Here is an 11,059-nt window from a genome sequence, read left to right as displayed (position 1 = left end):
CCTGGTAAAACAGTGTATTGTATTCAGGAGAGGAACTATCCCTGGTAAAACAGTGTATTGTATACAGGAGAGGAACTATCCATGGTAAAACAGTGTATTGTGTGCAGGAGAGGGTCTTTTCCAGGTAAAACAGTGTATTGTGTACAGGAGAGGGACTATTCCAGGTAAAACAGTGTATTGTGTACAGGAGAGTGACTATCCCAGGTAAAACAGTTTATTGTGTACAGGAGAGTGACTATCCCAGGTAAAACAGTGTATTGTATACAGGAGAGGGACAATCCCAGGTAAAAAGGTGTATTGTATACAGGAGAGGGACAATCCCAGGTAAAAAGGTGTATTGTATACAGGAGAGGAACTATCCCGGGTAAAGCCGTTGATTGTATACAGGCAAGGGATTGACAATCCATGAGCACAGGTTTCAGCACCATCTTCTGTCCTGTCTGGATTAACATTGAATCTTCGAATGATACAGTAGAGAAGAAGGCCATTTGGCCAATTGTGCCTGTGCCAGCTCTTCGAAAAAGCTGTCGTTAGTCCCACTTCCCTCGCTCTTTCCCCACAGCCTTGCAAATTTTCCTTTTCAAGTATTTACCCAAATCATATTTGAAAGTTACTATTGAATTTGCTTTCACTGCCCTTTCATATCATCATAACTCATTGAGTTTCTGAACTCCCCTCTGGTTCTTTCGCCAATTATCTTAAGGCTGTGTGCACTGGTTACTGCGCCTCCTGACCGTGGAAACAGTTTGTCTCAAAAATTCAGTAACCCGCCCAATTGCTCACTCAGTGGGTGTTATCAGGTCATTTCATTAAGGGGGAGCATCATAGATGAGTCCTCATCCTAACATCCACCTGGGCATTTCCTAGCTGGAACCCTGTTGATGTCTCCAGGGGTCCCTGAGGGAGTCAATAGCCCTCCTTCCACTGCCCTGGTGAGATCAGCGATTAAACCTGGGATATCAGTAGTCAGTGTCGGTCAGCACTACCTTACCTAGTGGAGCGCTGCTGTTTATTTTAAATTTGAAATGGTTAAAAATGTATGAAGACTGTTGATTTTTCTTCCTGACTGGATCCAAGAAGCTTATAAAACAAATTAAAAGCTGGGCCAGAACTGTCAGGGTTAAAGCCTCCAAATTTCTCTCCAAGTCACACACCATCCTGACTTGGAACTATATCGCCATTCCTTCATTTGTCACTGGGTCAATATCCTGGTACTCCCTTCCTGACAGCTCTGTGGATGTACCTACAACGCATTGATTGTAGTGGTTCATAAAGTTGGCTCACCACCACCTTCCCCAGGGCAAATAGGGATGGGCAATAAATACTGATCCTGCCAGTGATGCCCACATCCCATGAACGAATGAGTGAAAAAATACAAATACAGCAGGGAGATGAATTTGACTGTCCCTGGTCAAGAATGCTTTAATGGACTCAGGAAACAGCTATTAATGGGCTTCTTGCATAGTCTACAGCCCTCCTGATCATCATTTCATCTCGAGCACTCATAGTAAACACAGTAGTGATCCTGTCACTGTACTGCATTGTGAGCTGACTCCTCCAAGATAATGAGGCTGCCTTCATCAGTGCTGATAGTCAGCTTAAACTTCCGAGCTGCTTAATGCTGGCAGTGGTTCGCATTATCGCGCCCTTACTCCTCAGTTCCCTGGCTCTCCCCCCACAAAAACATCCACTTCATGTCATTACTTTAAGGTAATTGGTAAAAGAACCATAGGCAACATGAAAAAAAATTAAGCAGCAAGTTATTGTAATGTGGAATGCGCTGCCTGAAAGGGCATTGGAAGCAAATTCAGTAGTAACTTTCAAAAGTGAATTGGATAAATATTTGAAAAGGAACAATTTACAAATCAATAGGGAAGGAGCAGAGGAGTGGGACTAATTGGATAGCTCTTTCAAAGAGCTGGCACAGGCACAATGAACTGAATGGCCTCCTTCTGTGCTTTATCATTCTGATTGTCCTCGTCTTCAAATCCCTCTCCCCATCTATAATACAGACCTTTAAAACAATCAAAGCATGGATGAGTTGGAAGTAAAACAGCTACAACCCTGGACAAATGAGCACAGGACTCGGGCAAATAGGTACAGAGCTCTTGAGACTTGGATGAGTCAGTACTGTTGAAAAGAGTTGGATTTGTACCATTTGAGAAGGGGAATTGGGCATTAGAAAGGTGAGTGGAGGAAGAAAGAACTTTTTAATTCTTTCTTGGGATGTGGGCATTGCTGGCAAGGTCAGCATTTATTGCCCATCCATAATCGCCCTTGAGAAGAGAGCTTTAGAATCAGTCAAGTAGGGTATCAGCAGTTCTTAGAATAATAGAGTAGAATCATGCTTTCCAGTCGGTATTCAGTTTTGTTTCCTTTGGGGAGTACAGCCGGAGCCAAGTCCATGGCACAAAGGGTGGCTCAGCCGTACAGGGAGCAGGAGGAAGATTGGAAAAGCAATAGTGATAGGGTATTGTAGAGTTAGAGGGAGCAGATGGGTGTTTCTGCGGCCACAGACGTGATTCCAATATGGTATGTGGCCTCCCTGGTAGTAGGGTCAAGGATGTCACTGAGCAGCTGCAGAGCACTCTGAGGAGGGAGAATAAAACAGCCAGAGGTCGTAGTTCATGTTAGTACCAACGACATAGGTAGAAAGAGGGATGAGGTCTTGCAGGCAGATTTTAGGAAGCTAGGAAAGACACTAACAAGCAGGACCTCAAAGGCCAGTGCCATGTGCTAGTGAGTTTGGGAACTGTACAGGTGGGACGGGTTCCACCCGAGTAGAGTCGGTGCCTAAGTCCTCGCGGGATGATTTGCAGGGGGATGGGAACCAAGATGTAGCATTAGGGATGATTAAAAAAGGTGCACAAAGGATTGGGAGAAGCAGATAGCACTAGAGTAAGACATAGAAAGATATAAGATGGGATCAAACTTAAGAGGAAATGCAATAAAGTCTAAATTAGGTTTACAGTGCATGTATGTAAATGCGCGAAGCATGGTAAATAAGGTTGGTTAGCTGTAGGCGCAAATAGTCACATGGGAATATAATGTGGCAATAACGAAACTTGGCTCAAAAAACAGTAGGTGGGTACTAAATATTCCTGGATACAAGGTGTTCAGGAAAGATGGGGAAGGAAAGAAAGGAGGAGGGGTGGCAGTATTGATTAAGGAGAATATTACAGTGCTGGAGAGAGAGGATGTCCTGGTTTTGGGGAGGGGTGGGGGAGGTGGTGGCAGCAGTCAAGAACTGTGTCTGTTTGGTTAAAGTTAAGAAACAATATCGGTACCATTACACTGCTGGGGATATTCTATAGGCCACCAAATAATGGGAAAGATATTGAGGAAGAAATTTGCAGGGAAATTACAGAGTGTGCTAGAACTATAGAGAAATGATAATGTGGGACTTTAATTATCCTAATATAGACTGGGATAGTAATTGTTTAAAGGGCAGAGGGAGAAGAGTTTCTGAAGTGTGTTCAGGAGAATTTTCTTGATTGGTATGTTTCTAGCCCAACGAGGAAGGAGGCATTGTTTTATTTGGTTCAGGGGAATGAGGTGGATAAAGTCAGTAGGGGAACATTTAGGGGACAGTGATCATAGTATCTTAAGGTTTAGGTTAACTATGGTAAAGGACAAGGAGCAATCCAATACAATTGTACTAGATTGGAGGAGGGCTAATTTCAGTAGGGTGAGAATGAATCTGTCTCAAGTAAATTGGAATCAGAGATTGGCAAGCAAAACTATAATGGAACAATGGGCTGCCTTTAAAGAGGAGATAGTTCGGGTACAGTCGAGGTGCATTCCCACGAGGAGGAAAGATAGGGCAAGCAAAGCAAAAGATCTCTGGATGACAAAAGAGATAGAGAGTAAAATGAAGCAGAAAAAAGGAGCGTATGACAGATGTCAAATTTACAATACAAGAGAGAACCAGGCTGAATGTAGAAAGTTCAGTGGTGAAACAAAAAGGAAAATCAGAGAGGCAAAGAGAGAGGATGAGAAGTTACTGGCAGCTAGCATAAAGGGGAATCCAAATGTCTTCTGTAAGCATTGAAAGTAGTAAGAGAAGGGCCAATTAGGGACCAAAAAGGGGACTTACGCATGGAGGCAGGGTGCATGGCTGAGCCACTAAATAAGTACTTTGAATCTGTCTTTACCAAGGAAGATGATACTGCCCAAGTCATAGGAAAGAGGAGATAATTGAGATGCTGGATAGGCTAAAAATTGATAAAGAGCAGGTAGTAGAAAGGTGGTTTTAATTAAAGTTGATAAGTCACCAGGACCAGAAGGGATGTATCCGAGGATGCTGAGGGGGGAAGTAAGGTAGGAAATTGCAGAGGCATCGGCCATTATCTTTCAATCCTCCACAGATATGGCGGTGTCTCCAGAGGACTGGAGAATTGTCAATGTTAAACCCTTATTCAAAAAAGGGTGTAAGGATAGCCCCAGCAACCACAGGCCAGTCAGTTTAACCTCAGTGGTGGGAAAGCTTTTAGAAACAATAATCCAGGACAAAATTAACAGTCACTTGGACGAGTGCAGAATAATTAAGGAAAGTCAACATGGATTTGTTAAAGGCAAATCTTTTTAACTAACTTGAGTTTTTTGATGAGGTAACAGATGTGGTTAATGTGTATATGGATTTCCAAAGGCTTTTGATAAAGTGCCACATAATAAACTTGCCAGCAAAGTTGAAGCCTATAGAATAAAAGAGACAGTGGCAGCGTGGATACGAGGTTGGCTGAGTGACAGGAAATAAAGTAATGGTGAATGATTGTTTTTTGGACTGGAGGATGACACACATTGGGATTCCCCAAGGGTTGGTACTAGGACCACTGCTTTTCTTGATGTGTATTAATAACCCAGACTTGAGTATGCAGGGCATAATTTCAAAATGTGCAGATGACACAAATCTTGGAGGTATTGTGAGCTATGAGGAGGATGGTGATAAGCTTCAAAAGGACATAGACAGGCTGGTGAAATGGGCCAACATGTGGCAGACGAAATTTAATGCAAAGAACTGTGAAGTGATATATTTTATTAGGAATAACAAGGAGAGAGAATATAAACTAAAGGATACATTTCTAAAGGGGTGCAGGAACTGAGAGTCCTGGGTGTATATGGGCACAAATTGTTGAAGGTGGCAGGGTAGGTTGAGAAAGTGGTTAAAAGGCGTATGGGATCCTGGGCTTTATAAATAGAGGCAGAGAGTACAAAAGCTAGGAAGTTATGATGAACCTTTACAAAACTCTGGTTCCACCTCAACTGGAGTATTGAGTTGAATTCTGGCACAACACTTTGGGAAGGATGTGAAGGTTTTAGAGATGGTGCAGAAAAGATTTACAAGAATGGTTCCAGGGATGAGGGACTTCGGGTACGTGGAGAGATTGGAGAAGCTGGGATTGCTCTGCTTAGAGAAAAGAAAGTTGAGAGATTTGAAAGTGTTCAAAATCATAAGGGGTCTAGATGGAGAGAAACTGTTCCCATTGCTGTAAAGGTTGAGAACCAGAGGACACAGTGTCATGCAGGCACCTACCTTCAAGATGAGGCATATTAATTTTGTCATATGAACATTGATTTTAAACTGTTGCTGGGAAGAAGAGAAGGCCTGTTACAAGGGGGAGGGTGGGCAAACACTTAGCTGAAAAACATTTGCACACTAACAGTGCTTGTGGAAACAAAGGACCATTCCTGACACATTCAACCCACAATGAATTTTGATCACCAGACATTGAAGGTGTAAGGAAGAGTATTCCAGAGACTGCTAAGGTGATACAATTCACAAAAGCCAGGACTGGTTAAACCAGCTGGTCACATGACTAACTGGCTGATCCAGGGTTTTTTGAACTAGCCACAGTGTTTTTGAACTCAAACACTGTTTGCTCCTGGAGTGAGAAGATCTCTCTTGTCGGCTGCCATCTCTTTTTCACAAGCCTCTGGACCACTGAGGACCATGAATTTCAAGAGAGAAAAGTCTCCTATATCGAACAAGGTTTAAGGAGAATACTGGGCCCCAAAGAAGAGCAAGACCTACCTACAATCAAGGACTTTACAGTGAGCTCAAAGAACAGTAACCAAAACCATCTTCAGATATTGCCTCAAACTTTTCCACTTTATTTCTTCTCTTTTCTGTCTCTATCTGCATGTGTGTATCACATATGCATGCTAGCGGGGCGTGTCACATATCCGTTAACCGAATTAGAGTTTAAGTTTAATAAAGTTCAACCTTTTTTCTATAAACCTGTCTGGCCAGTTTCTATGCCTTATAATTGGAAAGCGGTGAACAAGGATTCACCAAGGGGAAGCTTAAAAAAACAGCCTGTTTAAAATTAAACCCTTTTATGGTAAGACCAAGTGAAGGCCGAGAGGGAACCCTAGACCCCTTCCTCACCTGGTCGTAACAACAGATTTAAGATGCTTGGCAAAATAACCAATGGTGACATGAAAAACTTTTTTATGTGGTGTCTGTTTAGAATGTGGAATGTACACTGCCTGAGAGTGTGATGGAGGCAAATTCAATTGTGGCTTTCAAAAAGAAATTGGATAAACACATGGAGGAAGAATTGCAGGGTTATGAGGAAAGGACGGGAGTGGGCCTAGCTGAGTTGGTTTTGCAGTTACACAGACACAATGTGCCAAGTGGCCTCCTTCTAGGCTGTGATCATTCCATGATTCTGTTTGGAGAAGTACAGGGAGTTTTCCTGTGCCAATATTTATCGCTCAACGAACATCACTAAAACAGAATATCTTGTCATCATTGCATGGCAGTTTGTGGGATCTTACTGTGCATACAGCTGCCGCGTTTCCTATATTAGAACAGTGATGCGCTTCGCAGAAGTACTTAATTGGCTGTAACGTACTTTGGGATGTCGCTATAGAGTTGTAGGTTCTTTCTTTCCCTCTCTTCTTCCCAACATCCCCATTCTCTTGTTAACTCTCATTACCTCCCTCCCTTCAAAAGCCTCTTTAAAAACTAGTTGATCTTGTCTTGGTTCTTTATTTTCCCACCATAGCCCCTCCCCCTTATTCTTTCCTGTCTATCTGTAAATTGTGGACAGCAGTTGCTGTACATAATGGACGGTTATATAAATGTGCACTGCTCATGGGATCAGCAATGTTGCCATCTCTTCTGTCAATCCTCGGTGAGATACCGTCACTGTTCTAACCTGCCTCTTCTGTTGCAGGCGTAGTGTGATGGAGTGGGAAGAGCCACACGATAGTGCGCTCTACTGCTTGCAGAGTGATGGAAATTTCATGATCGCCAGTGGCTCCTCCCGCTACGGTGTTGTGCGTCTCTGGGACAAGAGGCAGACGAAGAGTCTGCAGGTAAGACTGGTCTGTCTGTTGGTAAGCTTCCGCTTAAATACATCTATCCGATCACCTCAACTACTCCCTGTGGTAGTGAGTTCCACATTCTAACAGTTCTCTGGGTAAAAATATTTCTCTTAAATCATCTATTAGATTTATTAGTGACTATCTTGTATTTATGGCCCCTAGTTTTGGACTTTTAAGTCTACCCTTTCCTGATGGCTGTATCCTACTATTATAACCTATAAATGAGCCAGCAAAGAGCCTGAAATACTGCTGAGACATTTCTGTTGCATCATACCACATCTCCAATTTGATAAGGTGCCACATAAAAGATTATTGCACAAGGTGGGAGCTCACAGTATTGGGGGTAATGTATTAGCATGGATTGAGGATTGGTTAACACACAGAAGACAGAGTCGGGATTAATGGGTCTTTTTCAGGTTGGAAAGCCATACCTAGTGAAATGCCACAAGGATCAGTCTAGAGCCTCAATTATTTACTATCTATATTAATGACTTGGAGGAGGGGGCAGAGTGTAATATATCCAAATGTGCTGACGATACAAAAATAGGTAGGAGGGCATGTTATGATGAGGACATAAGGAATCGGGAAGGGGATATAGATAGGTTGAGTGTGTGGGCAAAAATTTGGCAGGTGCAGTTTAATGTAGGAAACTGTGAGATCATGCACTATGGTAGGAAGAATCAAAAGGCAGACTATTATTTAAATGGAGAGCGCCTCCAAAAATGTGCAGCACAGAGGGATCTGGGTGTTTTTGTGCATGAAACACAAAATGTTAGCATGCAGGAGTAGCAAGCAATTAAGAAGGCAAATGGAATTTTGGTCTTCATTGCTAGGGGGTTGGAGTTTAAAAATAGGGAAATCTTGTTACAACTGTACAGGGTGTTGGTGAGGCTGCATCTGGAATACTGTGTACAGTTTTGGTCCCTGTATTTAAGAAAGGATATACTGGCATTGGAGGCAGTTCAAAAGAAATTTAGTAGGCTGATTCCTGGGATGAAGGGGTTGACTTAACAAGAATGGCTAAACTGATTAGACCTTTATTCATTAGAGGTTAGAAGAATGAGAGGTGATCTTATTGAAAGGTACAAGATTCTGAGGGGGCTTGACAGGGTAGATGTTGAGATGTTTCCACTAGTGGGGGAATCTCTAACTAGGGGACATAGTTACAGAATAAGGGGACACTCATTTAAAACTGAAACGCAAAGGAATTTCTTTGCTGAGAATAGTAAATGTCTGGCATTCTCTACCCCAGAGAGTTGTGAAGGCGAGATCACTGAAGGTATTTAAAGAGGAGGTAGAGAGATTTTTGAAATATCGGGGGGTTGAGGGCTATGAGGAGCTGGCAGGAAAGGAGTTGAGGTCTGGGGCAGATCAGCCATGATCATATTGAAAGGCGGGGCAGGCTTGAGGGGCCAAATGGCCTACTCCTGCTCCTATTTCTTATGTTATTTATTTTTTAAATTTTATTTAGAGATACAGCACTGAAACAGGCCCTTCGGCCCACCGAGTCTGTGCCGACCAACAACCGCCCATTTATACTAATCCTACATTAATCCCATATTCTCTACCATTACCCTACCACTTACCTACACTAGGGGCAATTTACAACGGCCAATTTACCTATCAACCTGCAAGTCTTTTGGAGGTGGGAGGAAACCGGAGCACCCGGCGGAAACCCACGCAGACACAGGGAGAACTTGCAAACTCCGCACAGGCAGTACCCAGAACTGAACCCGGGTCGCTGGAGCTGTGAGGCTGCAGTGCGAACCACTGTGCCGCCCATCTTAAAGCTCCTCATGCACAATGTAGCCACTGTTAATGGGGATATTCACCACAGCTGATCAGTGGCCAGACTCACATGAGGAATGAGACATTGAGAGAGGTAGCACAGGCTTCCTGTGTCCCTGCAGAGGGCAGCAAACATGGAGGTTAAATCAGGAGAACCATTGCTTCCTCACCCCAGACAGGAGTCTATTGCCCCTTTGTATGGAGCAGCATCTCTATGTAAATAACAGCAAAGCACAGCTTGTGGAACTAACCAACATTTTTTCCTTTTCCTCCAGGTATTTTTCCTCTCCTCCCCCAGCAGCAGCCCCGTGTACTGTCTCCGATTTACTACCTCGCACCTGTACACTGCCTTGGCCCATGCACTTTACATGTTGGATTTTACGACCTCTGACCCACAGCACCGGAAATAAACGAGTGAGCACCATTATAAAGTGGGGATCCTCATACCGCACATTGGAATCCAATATATTGTCAATCAACGCTTTTGAGACAGAAACCGCTCCATCACACTTGCAACTCTGCAGTCCCTTCATGAATCAAAATTTTTTTTTTAAAGATAGAGGAAGAGTCCTTCATTTGCAATAAATTTTTTTTTTAAAAAAAGCATATGTCACTATAGATCCTGAATTTCATCCCCCATTAACGGACCTTGGAGTGAATGTCCACAGATCCCTGAAGGTAGCAGGACAGGTCAATAAGGTGGTTAAGATGGCATGTGGAATTCTTTCCTTTATTAGCCGCGGTATAGAATATAAGAGCAGGGAGGTTATGCTAGAACTGTATAACTCATTGGTTAGGCCACAGTTTGAGTACTGTGTGCAGTTCTGACCACCTCATTACAGAAAGGATGTAATTGCACTAGAGAGGAGATTTACGAGGATGTTGCCAGGACTTGAAAAATGCAGCTATGAAGAAAGATTGGATAGGCTGGGGTTGTTCTCCTTGGAACAGAGAAGGCTGAGGGGAGATCTGATTGAAATGTACAAAATTTTGAGGGGCCTGGCTAGAATGGAAGTGAAGGGTCTATTCACCTTAGCAGAGAGGTCAGTGACGAGGGGGCACAGATTTAAAGTGATTGGTAGAAAAATTAGAGGGGAGATGAGGAAAAACTTTTTCACCCAGAAGGTGGTGATGGTCTGGAACTCACTGCCTGAAAGGATAGTTGAGGCAGAAACCCTCAACTCATTCAAAAGGAGTCTGGATATGCACCTCAAGTGCTGTCAGCTGCAGGGCTATGGACCAAATGCTGGAAGGTGGGATTAAAATAGATGGATCGTTTATCGGCCGGCACAGACACGATGGGCCGAGTGGCCTCTTTCTGTGCCTTAAACTTTCTATGATTCTAAGATTACGTTGTCAATGAGAGTAGAGGCAGCAGAGATCAATTATAAACTCGCTCAAAGACTGGCACGTATCTACGACTGCCTTGTCAAACCGAGGTAATCCTGCAACCTTTTATACCTTTTAGAGGCAATCAGTCATAAAAACCTAAACATCTGATCAAAAACACAGACTGTGTCTGGGTGTTACATAATTGCAGACCACGTGTCATCACAGGATGATTTAAACAAACTAAATCCTTTCATTTATAGGTACACCAGAAGTGGCGAGTATTGAGAGTTGGATGAATTACGTCACCTGGTGATGGGTGGCAGGAGGATTAACGTCTGATTTTTCTCACCTTCCCGTCCTTGAAGCACTGACCCATCTGGGATACAGTGCCCAATTGAGAACTTTCAGACTGTCAGGCTCAGTAACTTTCCCCTGCCTCATCCCCCTGATCATCAGCACTAGAAACAAATAACTTAGGAAAAAAATTGAATACTTTATCAATTAAGGAAACTGGGACATTGAACAGGTAGAAAAAGAGAGTGACGACTTGTTAAATTTGTTGTCCTCCCCCATAGTCAGGTAGCCATATGTTGGCTTCCAGGGGGGT

This window comes from Heterodontus francisci, chromosome 20 (assembly GCF_036365525.1).
Source record: "Heterodontus francisci isolate sHetFra1 chromosome 20, sHetFra1.hap1, whole genome shotgun sequence".
Taxonomy (NCBI): Eukaryota; Metazoa; Chordata; class Chondrichthyes; order Heterodontiformes; family Heterodontidae; genus Heterodontus; species Heterodontus francisci.
Note: the sequence above shows the minus strand (reverse complement) of the source record.